Below are 12,118 nucleotides of genomic sequence, written 5' to 3'. Positions count from 1 at the left end.
ATTTATCAACAAAGTGGCTCTTTAAAGATTTGCTCAAAATTCGGGCTTGTTGTTGTCTGAAACTGCTCCTGCACAAGTGAATTCTTCACTTTCCCGCTGCAGTCCAGAGGGTAAACCGATGAGAAAGCAGACTAAATAAATCCACTTTGACGCGTCTCGTCGGAAGTCCAAGTTCAAGTTAAGAGAGGCGGTCGCTCCATCCGTCCAGACAGCAAAACAAAAGACACACACGTTCATCATTAATCATCTCACTTCTTCTCTCAAAGAGTAAAGCGCTTGAAACTTTCTCGGCATATTTCAGACTATGTACAACCCAAAGGGATCGAGCATGTGTGCAGGTGCATTCTAAAAAGTTTAATGCTTAGATGGTCCAAAACAGAGTGGATGTATTACTAAGGAGGATAGTCCTCTCAAAAAAAAAAAAAATAGGTTTGCAAATAGAAAGTTCTTAAAGGCTTAACCTGAATGTTTTAAATGTGGTTAAAAGAAGTAATTTGATCAAACCGGAAAGTTTAGACTTTGTCATGATTGAAGGAGGTCACCTCATTTTCAGTCTCACAAGCAGCTTAAAGTAAATTGTTTTGTCCAGCAGGGTGGGAGGAAACTGAATTCCCTGCAAGCGGCAATCTGCATCAAAATAATCTACTCGGAGGGGATCTTCCTAAATCTTGAGGCTGGCGTTATAGGCCAGTATTTCCATGCCACCTGGATCCATGCTATGCAACACCATGCAGCTTTCAAAATGTTCATATGTAGAAAATGTGTCAAAATGCTGACAGAGTTCCGACGACACAAGCTATGAATGTTTGTGAGCTTAACACGCCACTATATGGTCTACTGAGAACACGTTTGTGCCTGTTGCGTTAAACATAAGGTGTTTCTGAACGCAAACAGTGGTCCGAGAATAAAAGAGGATAATTAAAGCAGTTTTTAATGTTTTTTGAAAGCTGATAATGCGGAAACGTGAACGAACTTGAGGCAGATTCTAACTCTGTCCTATAGATTTTTTTTTTATTATCCTATAAACTATAATAACTAAGTTAAAAATTTGTTCCTCAAATCATCTTATAAGCGTATTCCTGTTGCATTATCTATTAATTCTTAAATGTACCTTCATGTTATCTACAATTTATCATACAACACTGCCTCTGAACATTTATCTTACCACAAAACTTACGCAATGAACTATAACCTAATATGTATGTATATATATATATATATATATATATATATATATATATATATATATATATATATATATATATATATGCCTACTCTCTTTGTATAATAAATACAAGTACATGTATATTATATTTTGCTGTACAGAATGTTAAACATTAAGTTTATTAACTATATTTGATAAGTAAATGTCTTATTTATATAACCCACTCTGTGAAGCCCACTTTGCTTTAAGACACCAAATAAAAAACCGGGAAATTCACAGGAAGCGATTTTAAGAACAACTTCCTCGTCCAGTATGCAGTAGGCCAACAGTGACTGTATGAAGAGGCTAAAGTCAACATGGGCTGCTGGTTTGGAAGAGCTGCGGACTGGAACATGATGTCTGCACCTGCTTGTTGTTGGTGAACTCGTCATGATGGAGGAAATCTTCAAGTGAAACGATGCACAGGAAGCCACACTCGAAACCATATCAACAAGGTAAAGGGAAAAGGCACCTAATGTTTCGATCCAAACTGTTTGGGAAGAACTCACGTGAGAAGCCTCCGGGACACAGTCTGCTGCAGAGAGTAGCACCGAAACCACGCTGCTACAGGGACGTTCATCACAAAAACCCTCCTAGTATTTGGAAAAAGCAGCCATGTTGGAATTAAACTGACATGCCTTCATCCATGTATTTTGTCAGAAATCAATCATTATCTATCAGAAATGTGTGGCTAGTGGATTTTGCTGCTACTCTGGCTCAGACCTAGTAGAATATTCAGAGGAGGAATTACATTACAAAATACATAAAGCCCATGCGGAAATGTTATTTTTCTTTCCAACTGTGAAAACTGATGCTAAAACCACTGTAAGCAAATCTTTCATTTCGATTTAACAAAGTTCAAGTTGATGGAAAACAAAAAAAAAATCAGTGTGTGCTTTCCTCTTTGTGAAGGTGACCTTCACCATAAAAAAGTCCCTTCTTGTTCTGTTAAGCTGATACCAAGCTTATACGATTTTGGATGATTATTATCACATAACTCCTATAATTTCCTCATAATTTCCTATAGTTTCAATGAATGTTTTCGTGTGAAACGTGGCATTTCCCAGTGTGCCTTTACCTGCAATCAAACACGCAGGTTCTACTTACGTAACGACTGGCTCATATCCTTCAGCCTATACCTCACATACTTCAGCCTACAACTCACATACTTCAGGTATGTGAAGTAATTACACTGTAATATTTTGCAATCCTGCAAGTACAAACAGTGCAAACTGCTGTCAAGCCACTGATGTCGTTTTGACATGACGTTTTTATCAGAAGAACGCGTTTATATGAATTTACGTGTAAGACCAAAAGCTTAATATTAAACGTAGCCTAATGTATTTACTGAGGTGATGGCGGAAACAACGGAAAAAACAAAAACGGTAAATCCAAATACAATGAAAGAAATTTTGAAATTTCGATTCCAGTCCTCACAGAGCTGACAGAATCAAATTGATAAATCATTTAAAATGTATACAAAGACTGACTATTTCTTGTACGTGAACGCTACTCTGGAAATACCTGCCTTCACCTACAGGTAGGCCTATAAGACAGGTCCTTCTGTGCGTTCTGGGCGTTTTACTATTTGACGGGTGATAAACATGGCTGGTTGTCCTGAACCTGCAAGAGCTTTTGGCTTAATAAGCCTTTCATTGTTCGAGGGCGAACATCTATTTGCCCACGTGTTTGATACGAAGTCTCAATTAAAACTTCCTTCAGGCCACTTTTGTTTTCTGTACCAGAGAAAGAAAATGGAAGGCAGAGTAACCGAAGCCTGGGGTAAATTAAAGACAGACTGGAGAACCAAGGTGGAGTTATAAGATGGAGTTTGTGCTGTCGCCTGCTGTCTGGCTGATTACAGCAGTGAACCACCCTGCTCTTGATTTCTATTTGCCCACATGAAAAGTGATGGATCGATAGGCCAACGAGGCAAACTAATCCACGGGCCAAAATTAGTGCAGGTTCACTTGCACCGGTGCATTGCACACATTATGAAGATGAGCAAGTCGAAGTTCAAGTTCAAAGTCACTGTGCTCAGACAGTGGTGGGTGAGCTCAGGAGAGGACACCCCTCACCTCTCTCACCTCGCTCGTAAACCAAACAGTAGCTACTTGCATAAGCGGAGTCCAAATCCGAAAATAGCCGAGATTCCCACTCAACCTGTGAGCCAAGAAAGAAACGAAATAAAAACTGCCAATTATCTTATCAGCAGCCGCAGGGAGGATTCCGATCACTGACCAATGCATTCATCCATTTTAAGTAGACTTCCCATGGACTGGCTTTAATGTTATCTGTAAATAATGGCACCTTAAAAAAAAAGATGGCTGGGAGACAGACAATAGTCCGATTGATTTGTTTCCGTTTTAAGTCTGGCTGATCAGGAATCCAGTCTGGATTCCCCTCAATCGGACCCAAAATGAAGCAACAAAACTAAACCGATTCTAATTCAGATTTGATAATTGTTTTTATTTGCGTGTTGATCTTACAGGCCAACACACACGTCTATTGTCATACATCGTTGCGACCATCAGCAGAAAAAGATGTGAATATATGCTATCCACGGAATATTTATTAATTGATTAAAATGACGCGAATGAATGCAAAACAGACACAAATTCCGACAAATTTAACTATTCGTAGCATAAACATAAATACATATATCAATAATATTAAATTGAAATGAAGAATCTCATATCCTAGTTAGATTCCCAACCTTTGTTTCCAGGTCCCGGTTCTTCCGTGTTTTTAATTTTGCTGTTCAAAGTTGTGATTTTTGAAAATATGTGCATCGTCTTTCTCTGCAAGTTATTTTTATAAAGAACACTTAAATACAAACCAAATGTAAGAAATTGAAGCACTTTTATTAACATATTTAGAGGAGTAATAGGGCGATGAAAAACCACACTCTCACTTTTTCTTCCTGCGTGGGATTTTATGGAGAAGCCAACAAAACTCCAAAACTTCGGACCCTCAATTGTGCAACTGTTTCACCAGAAAAATGCATCGGTGTTTCAGACCTTAAATTAATTTTCTATTTAACTGCATAATTGACGATTGAAGAGGCTGTAAAATAATCCGCATCGGTAAGATATTAAATGCGTGACAGGGTTTTACATGTAGTTATATGGCAATAATTTCGAGACTAAGATACAGGGTACAAATTAATGTACGACATCAGGCCATCTGACTCATTTGAACCTGTTGACTAAGAATGCAGAGAATAATACGAAACAACAAAACACTGGTTTCTGATGTAACATTGGGACAGATATAATCTGCAAGTGAGAGAGAGAAGGTGACAAAATATATGAAATTATTGTTTTAAAAGCTTTTATTACTACTAGTATAATACAAATCAAAATAATGAACACCTTAAAGATTAATATCCGTCATTCAATCACAAGATACATTTACACAACAACAGATAATAGTGTAGTCTACCAAGTTCAAGTTAAAGAGCTGAAATTAATCAACAGATGAGAGAAATGTTAACAGTTTGAGAACCTTAAACAATAACTGTGGAAAATTACACAATTTTCAATGTCTAATGATTTTTTTTTCACATCAGAGCCAACAAAAGTTTTATATGATTTATAGCCTTTTTAATTTAGGAAGCTCTTTGTTGTGGATGTAGGTGTGTGCATTAGCAAAGATCAAACTGTTTCATCTCATATTTTAGGATTTCTGCAAACAAAATATCTAAAGAAGCAACTACAAAATTGATGCAGTGGACATGCATTTTTTGTTCAGGACAGAAACCTTCAACTGAGTCTGAGCACAGTCACATATTGTCAAGACACAGAATCTTAAGCCAGGATGTAGATAAAATGTTCAAATAATCATATATTTTTTCACAATGAATACTGGTGGTCCAAAGAACACCTCCCTGGTTTAACTCCTATGTGTAAATGGTTCTCTTAAGACTGCTTTGACTGTTAGGGAATCCTGGCAATATCCCGAAGAAATATCTAGGTCAGAGTAAACACAAAAAGACCATTTAGCTTGGCTGAATTTGGTAAAGAGTCTGTGGAAGTTTGTTTCAATGGCTGGTTGATACATATAGTATATTAGAAGCAATTCAATATTTAACCATCCAGCCTTACCAAATAAACTGCAATTAAATGACGTGCCTAAAACAACAGATTGAACTGACTGCGAGGCACTGGCTCTTAAAGCTAAGAAATTGATCGGGTGGTCAGGTTTAAGCTGGAGCCAGATGTGACCCACAGGCTACTAAACAAGCATCACTGTTTTAAGTAAATTAGGAACTGCTGCAGTGTGGTGCAGTTATTTTCAGTACCACTTCACCAGAGTAATGTAAAAGCTATATTTTGTATATATCTGAAACAGGATTTGCCGGAAATGCTATTTTGTAGATGTTGACTTGAGAACACAATGACATTCTTCTCTATGAACCAGTGTCCTTTCTGCAGTTGACAAGACTAGCACTAACAGACATTCTTTTATACTGCATAATATTGTTTTTCCAATATATAGTAAAAATAATCATTGCATTTTATCTTTCTATTTCTTATTTCATTTTTAAGAAATATAGTTTATATTTAAGCGTGACAAAATAATGCTGATTCAGCTGGGTGCAGTTGTATGCAAAGGTTTGGGCATCCCTGGGCAAAGTACATATTTTGTTGATTTCTGAACTGAAAAGAAGTAAAACAAACAGACATTCAAAATGAGCCCATCTTCAAATGTTGGTGGACTGTTATTTTTTTTAGTTCATGAACTTAAAAAATAGAAAATATTCAAAAGTAACTTTAGTTATAATAAGTGACTGCAGAAGTCTGGGAACCCTACTAAATCAGCACTTGGCAACTGTTAAGCATGGGTATGAAAATATTTTTGTCAGGTGACACGAAAAACATTGCATGGATAGAGGGAAGAATGGATTCCATCAAATATAAAAGAAAATCTGTATACAAATGTCCTGCAGTCAGTCAACAAAGTGTAATTGAAAAGAGGCTGGTTTCTACAACAAGACAATCCAGAGCAGACCTCAAAATCCACCATAAATCATTAAATAAACACAAGCTGAAGCTAGGAACGGCCCTCACAGTCCCCTGACTTGAACATCATTTCAAATCTGTAGATAGATCTTTAACAATGCAGTGTGCGCAAGACAGAATGAAAAATATCTCAGAAGGGGATCTGGAGGAAGAGTAGGTGAAAATCCCTAAATCAAAAATAGAAAAACTCTTAGCTGCAACAAAAAGCATTTGCAAGCTGTGATCTGCCAAAGGGTGGTTATTACTTACAGATGTAGTAGGGTTCCCAAACTTTTGCACGTGCCACAATTACTGTTTGTTTTCTGTTTTCTAAATTCTTGAAATAAAGTAGCATTAACATGAGAAGAAAATCAGATTTTCAATGTCTGTTTGCTGCAGAGGTTTTATTTAGTTCTTTTTACTTCAAAAAACAACAGAATATTTTATTTGCCAACCATTTAACTACTAGTCACTATCTCACTTTCAATGAAACAGACAGCAGAATGAAGTCACAAAAAAATCCAATAAACTGTATTAAACATTAGAAATGCAGCATTTTTTGGTGATCAACATTTTGAATACAACTGTGTTCAAATGCAATTTAAAATGTACAGTAAAGTTATCTCTGAGTATATTTCTCATTAAAAAAAAACAAAAAAAAAACATTTTGCCTTTGGAGAACTCCACCCTTTGGTACATGTATCATTTCATGTCTTCATGTAATGCAGGATGGCAGCATCATAAATAATACGATCCAGGATTCCATTAACTTGCACGCATGTTTAATTCGCTTTGATGATTCCTTCATAGGAGAAATAATAATAATAATAATAATAATAATAATAACACCTAATATTTATACTTTCTTTGTTTATGTATTGTCTGGAATTAGGTAATCTATAAGAGTCAAACAAAACCTTAAGTGTTAAAATTATAGATTTTCAGAGACAGTACACTTGAGTGCAATGTATCTGAAACACATCTAACAGCTTAACTATCTAAATATTCATAAGCACCATAATCAATTACGATATAAATCAGAAATGGTGGAACTGACCTTTAGAGTGTCTTACTAAGCTTAGCACAATTACCAAGCATCACACAAACCTACAGTATATAGAGACTGTTGGTGTGTTATTTGTATTACGTGTATTGTGTCCTATTGTTTTTATAGCTGGAAATTTACAAATGGATTATGTATCAATTAATTCAGTATAAGAGGACAGATTTGTGACAGACGTGAAGTGCTTAAGGGAACATCTGTGTTGGTTGATAAAACAACTCTCTTTAACTAAAATGCAGAATAATTATCATCATATATTTGACTGTTGACTATAGAGTTTGGTATAGTTAAAAAAAATAAAAAATAAAAAAAAGATGAATGTCTCCTTCTTTGATGTGTAGTACACACGTTACATATAGCATGAATACACAACTAAATATTTAGAAAGACAACACATAGCACACAAACACACCGACTTGACTCTATGCAGTTTGAAGGACAGTGATGGAGACTCACTGGGTGGACACATTTTGTTTGTGTTTATTTATGCGCACCCAGTCAACAGAGCGAGGAAAATGACGTTTTTACAACTTGCTCCCATGCTGCGTGTGGGTATAATAACCACAAGAGAGGAGTTTTTCCCCAAGAAAAGTCTTTCCACGATTGGTGGCATGAAAGGGAAACTTCTGATGGAACCTTTTTCACTAAAAGATAAAAGTCAAATTTTTATGGGCATTCAGTGGAATTTTGCCACTCTCCACAACTATACAGTTTCCTTAATCTAAATATCTTAGAATCAAACAGTAAGTCCTGAAAACAATAAGCTAAAGTCCTTGCATGCCATGACCTTTTTCTGTACCTCCATTTTGTGATATGAGAAGAGCAACACAACTTACTCCTACATACAGCCTCTTTGTGTCATATATTTACTATATGGATATGGTGATCATATATACAGTGTACACTAGCAAGTCGGTATGCTTTCTGCATACTGTATGTATTAACTTCTGTGGACCTGGTAATCCAAATAAATACAATCCCTTCATGTGTGAAATCTTGTTTCCTTTATTTTACCGACTACAATAAAGGAAGGATATATTTTATGCTTTCTAAAAAATATTTGGTGTATTAATTAGTTTCTTTGTATGTTGACCTTTTGGTGCTCAGACAGTTTAACTAGAATCAGTGTCTGCTTTCCGAATGTGTGTCACCATACAGCACTGCTCTTAATTTATATATGATTTATAAACATCCTACTTTTTCATTCCTATAATTTTGCTACATGTATTCTGGTGTGCAGACTGTTGCACCACCATTCTGGCATTATATTTTATTTTCTGTATTCATGTAGACTTTGCTGCTATAATGGCCCACTTTATCAAGATAATTCATGTTCCATTTCTCAGTTTTTATAATAAAAGGAGTAGACTTCATTCCTAGTTGATGAAAGTTCTACTTCATTCGACAATTTACACCAAACTCCAAGGTACTCCAAGTCCAGCTAAGTCAGCCTCGCTGACAACAACTTCCAAGTGGCTACAGCAGATTTTACGATTTTATGGGTAGAAGGCAAATAAATCCTGACCGTTTTTTCTCCCCCTTTTCACCTTACCTCTTAATCCTTACTTCTACGCTTTCGGTTCTTCTCACTTGGATGCAGAAGTTCAAACAATGTTGCAAGTCTGCCTTCCTTGCCGCTGATGTGTTGGGCTGTGAGTTTGAGGGGGAAGCCTTAAATCAATTGCAGTTTTATAAAAAAGCAAACTTTAAAATACTTTACTAAAGTCTCTGAAACTATAAATTCTACTAGAATATATTTCTGAATTTAGGATTTAGACTTAAATTTCGCACCTCAACAGAAAACATAAGTATGGTATGTTTTGTAAGAAAAACTCCACAAAAATGTTCCAATTCATTGGATAATGTTTTAAGTCAGTCTCTAACTGTGAGCAGAGAAACTCCATAGACTGTATCCTGAATGAAGCAAATTATGACATTATGTTACACATGTACGTTGTGTAAATAACACCCATAAAGAGATATAAACAGAAAAATACTTGTCTAATCATTCCCAGGGACACTTTCCACTCAGTTACACTAAGAACAGTAAGCCTGTAGTTCAGGTCATAGAACATAGGAAAACATAATTCAAAATTATTGGTGACATCTGCATTCATCTGAAAAAGCTGGATAGAAAAATAAATAGTAATATCATCAAAAATGCAAATAGGAGTTTCATGAAAGTCCTGAAAATGATGTTTAAGACAATTCAGATGTCATTACCTGCTGGATGTTGATAGAAGCTCTGGGGGCTGTTCAAACACATGGCATCCCAACCGTGCAATACTGGCCAGGGGCTTGAGCAATGACACCAGCAACACCAGAAGTCACAGCTGAGACTGAAATAAAACAAAGACATGGGGCACAATGTTAAATACAGGGTATGGGGTTGGTTCGGCTCCATGGCTTCAGTGTTCATAATCATAAATAGTACCAGAAGTACATGGCTATCGACCCACAAATCACTTTATGCCAAAAACTTTCAATTAGACAGAAAATAAGCAGCTTCTTAATTAGGGGGAGTGGGACACACTTCTATCTTTTTAAGTCAGTATAGCACATAATAGCACCGTGGTATGGCATGCTCATGATCAAACAAACCTATAAACAAAATTATGGGTCAGCTAGTCAGCATAACTGAGCTTATCTAACAAATATGGACCTCACTGTTTTCTGAATCTTCTTTTTCGCTGTGCCATCAGAGCTGTACCCCATGCTGTGTCAAGCTATTGATAATGCAAACTGGAACACTTTTATTGTGAGGCAGCTAAAGGAAGTGTTGCCTTAGTAACTGACGGCTTTTTCATTTTTTTAGTCACACTGCAGGCTCTACAGATGGCAACCTGCTAAGTCTACCACTTTGTGTAGATTGAACTATCTCAACTATTAGATGGAGTGCAATGAAATTTTGTTTAGACGTCCATGGTCCCCAGAAGATGAAGCCTACTGATGCTGGTGATTCCCTGACTTTCCCTCTGGCCACAAGCAGGCTACCATTACTGATTTCTATAGAAACGACTCCACAATATTATATGGATGGCCATGAAATATGCTAATATGCTACATGATATCCATGGTTCCATAAATCCTGATGACTTGACTGACGTTTTTTCTTGCGCCACCAGCAGGTCAAAAATTTTATTTATAAAGTTAAACCTCACAATGTCTACTAGATGGACTGAGTTTTGAATTTTTGTGATGTTCATTATTACAGATATTCATGGTTCCAAGAAGATGAATCCTGATAGTTTTGGTGATTCCCTGATGTTTCCTTTGGCACCACAATTAGGTTCACATTTGTGATTGAATGAAATGTCTTCATGTCTATTGAATGGATTGTCATGAAATTTGACCCAGACAGACCTTCACATACCCTTCAGGATAAATTGTAATAAGTTGGATAACTTTAACTTTATCTTTTTATTAAATGACAACATCCCAACAAAACCCAATACTTGCAAATCTATTGATATTACAATCAGCCTCAGCTGTGCATTGTGTTTTGTTCTGGGAGCAAATGTCTGCTTACACCCTTAACAAAGATCGCAATCAGGTAAATCGTTATAACGGCTGCACATCAGCATGTTAGCATCGTCACAGTAAGCATGTTAGCATAGAGGTACTAGCATTAAGCTTAAAGCACCACCACGTGCAGCCTCACAGAGCTGCTGGTGTGGCTCTAGTCTCGTTTAAACTGCCAACACTGTTTGATTAAAAATAGTCTTTATCTACATTCTAACACGTTACTGTAAAAAAGATGCAGATCGGGTTGTGGTGATGGATGATGATCCCAGTGATCAACGATCAGAGCAATTGCTGATAGTTCATGCCTTTACCAATGGCAAGACAATATTTAGCTTGTTTTCCCATTAACGTATTATCATTATGATGATCAGGAGTAGTAATAGCAGTAACAGTAGTCCATTAATATGAGAGAGAGAGAGCAAGAATGAGGGAGCGAGCGAGCGAGCAAGAGGGAGAAAGAGAGAGAGCCTGCAAGCCATGAACAGCGTGTCCCTCTGCAGATTTTGAGAGATTATTGGAAATGCTCTTGTTATCAAATGTAAATAATTAATGTTTTGTTTGTGATGACAGCAATTTTGATCAATTGTAACAAAACCATTAAATGTATTTGTCATCCTAATGTGGACATGTTCATTCCTAGCAACTTAGAGAGAGAGAGAGAGAGAGAGAGAGAGAGAGAGAGAGAGAGAGAGAGAGAGAGAGAGAGAGAGAGAGAGAGAGAGAGAGAGAGAGAGAGAGAGAGAGAGAGAGAGAGAGAGAGAGAGAGAGAGAGAGAGAGAGAGAGAGAGAGAGAGAGAGAGAGATTTGTACAGCCCTCACCCTGATCATTTTACTAGCTTGCTTAAAAAGGACTTTAAAACTTTTGCTATACCTTGGTTACAACATTTGTTGCATAACAATAATCAAACATTAATTCTATGTAAGACAATTCTTTGAGTTCCCATTGAACACCAAAAGGCTCTATAGACACATTTCCATCGCTGCACATAGGACGCTATCCAAGTTTCAGTCTTCCATATTCATCACCCATGGCACTACTGCATATGTAACAGTGTTAAATGTGTAATATGATTCACTCACATCTGCTCATAGAACAGCATTTCCTTACAGTGACAAATAAAGTTAGTTGGTTGACGTTTTGTGCATCATGAATAGCTTCCCATTCACTTTAAGGGAAAGCGGTCTCAGATTTTCAGTTGTTCAGCTGGTCTTCAAGGCCATGCAGCTAAGGGACCAACCTATTAGTCTTTCAACAGAAAATCAAGAAGCAACTGCTTTGATTAACCATTATTATTGGACATTATTATTCAAGGTAACATTTTT

The 12,118-nt window shown here is 36.6% G+C and overlaps 1 protein-coding gene across 11 annotated transcripts in view; it reads right to left on the bottom strand.

The window, feature by feature from the left end:
* The window catches only part of hoxc11a (homeobox C11a), a 78,469-nt gene that overhangs the window by 34,814 nt on the left and 31,537 nt on the right, over positions 1-12,118 (bottom strand). For 7 of the 11 annotated variants that reach the window (XR_011690839.1, XR_011690843.1, XR_011690844.1 and 4 more), the window contains 3 exons: positions 9,494-9,609; positions 8,823-8,920; positions 7,735-7,914 (listed from right to left, as the gene is read on the bottom strand). The gene's annotated coding sequence lies outside the window, so the exon portion shown is untranslated. Of the gene's footprint in view, positions 1-1,800; positions 5,866-6,976; positions 7,010-7,734; positions 7,915-8,822; positions 8,921-9,493; positions 9,610-12,118 lie in introns of those variants that run through there. The other 4 variants (XR_011690838.1, XR_011690841.1, XR_011690842.1 and 1 more) reach the window with 4 other exon arrangements.

The sequence above is a fragment of the Trachinotus anak genome, unplaced genomic scaffold (genome assembly GCF_046630095.1).
Source record: "Trachinotus anak isolate AG129_WGS33_773 ecotype Australia unplaced genomic scaffold, CSIRO_AGI_Tana_v1 ptg000004l, whole genome shotgun sequence".
Classification (NCBI taxonomy): Eukaryota; Metazoa; Chordata; class Actinopteri; order Carangiformes; family Carangidae; genus Trachinotus; species Trachinotus anak.
This window is presented reverse-complemented; position numbering and strand designations above follow the sequence as displayed.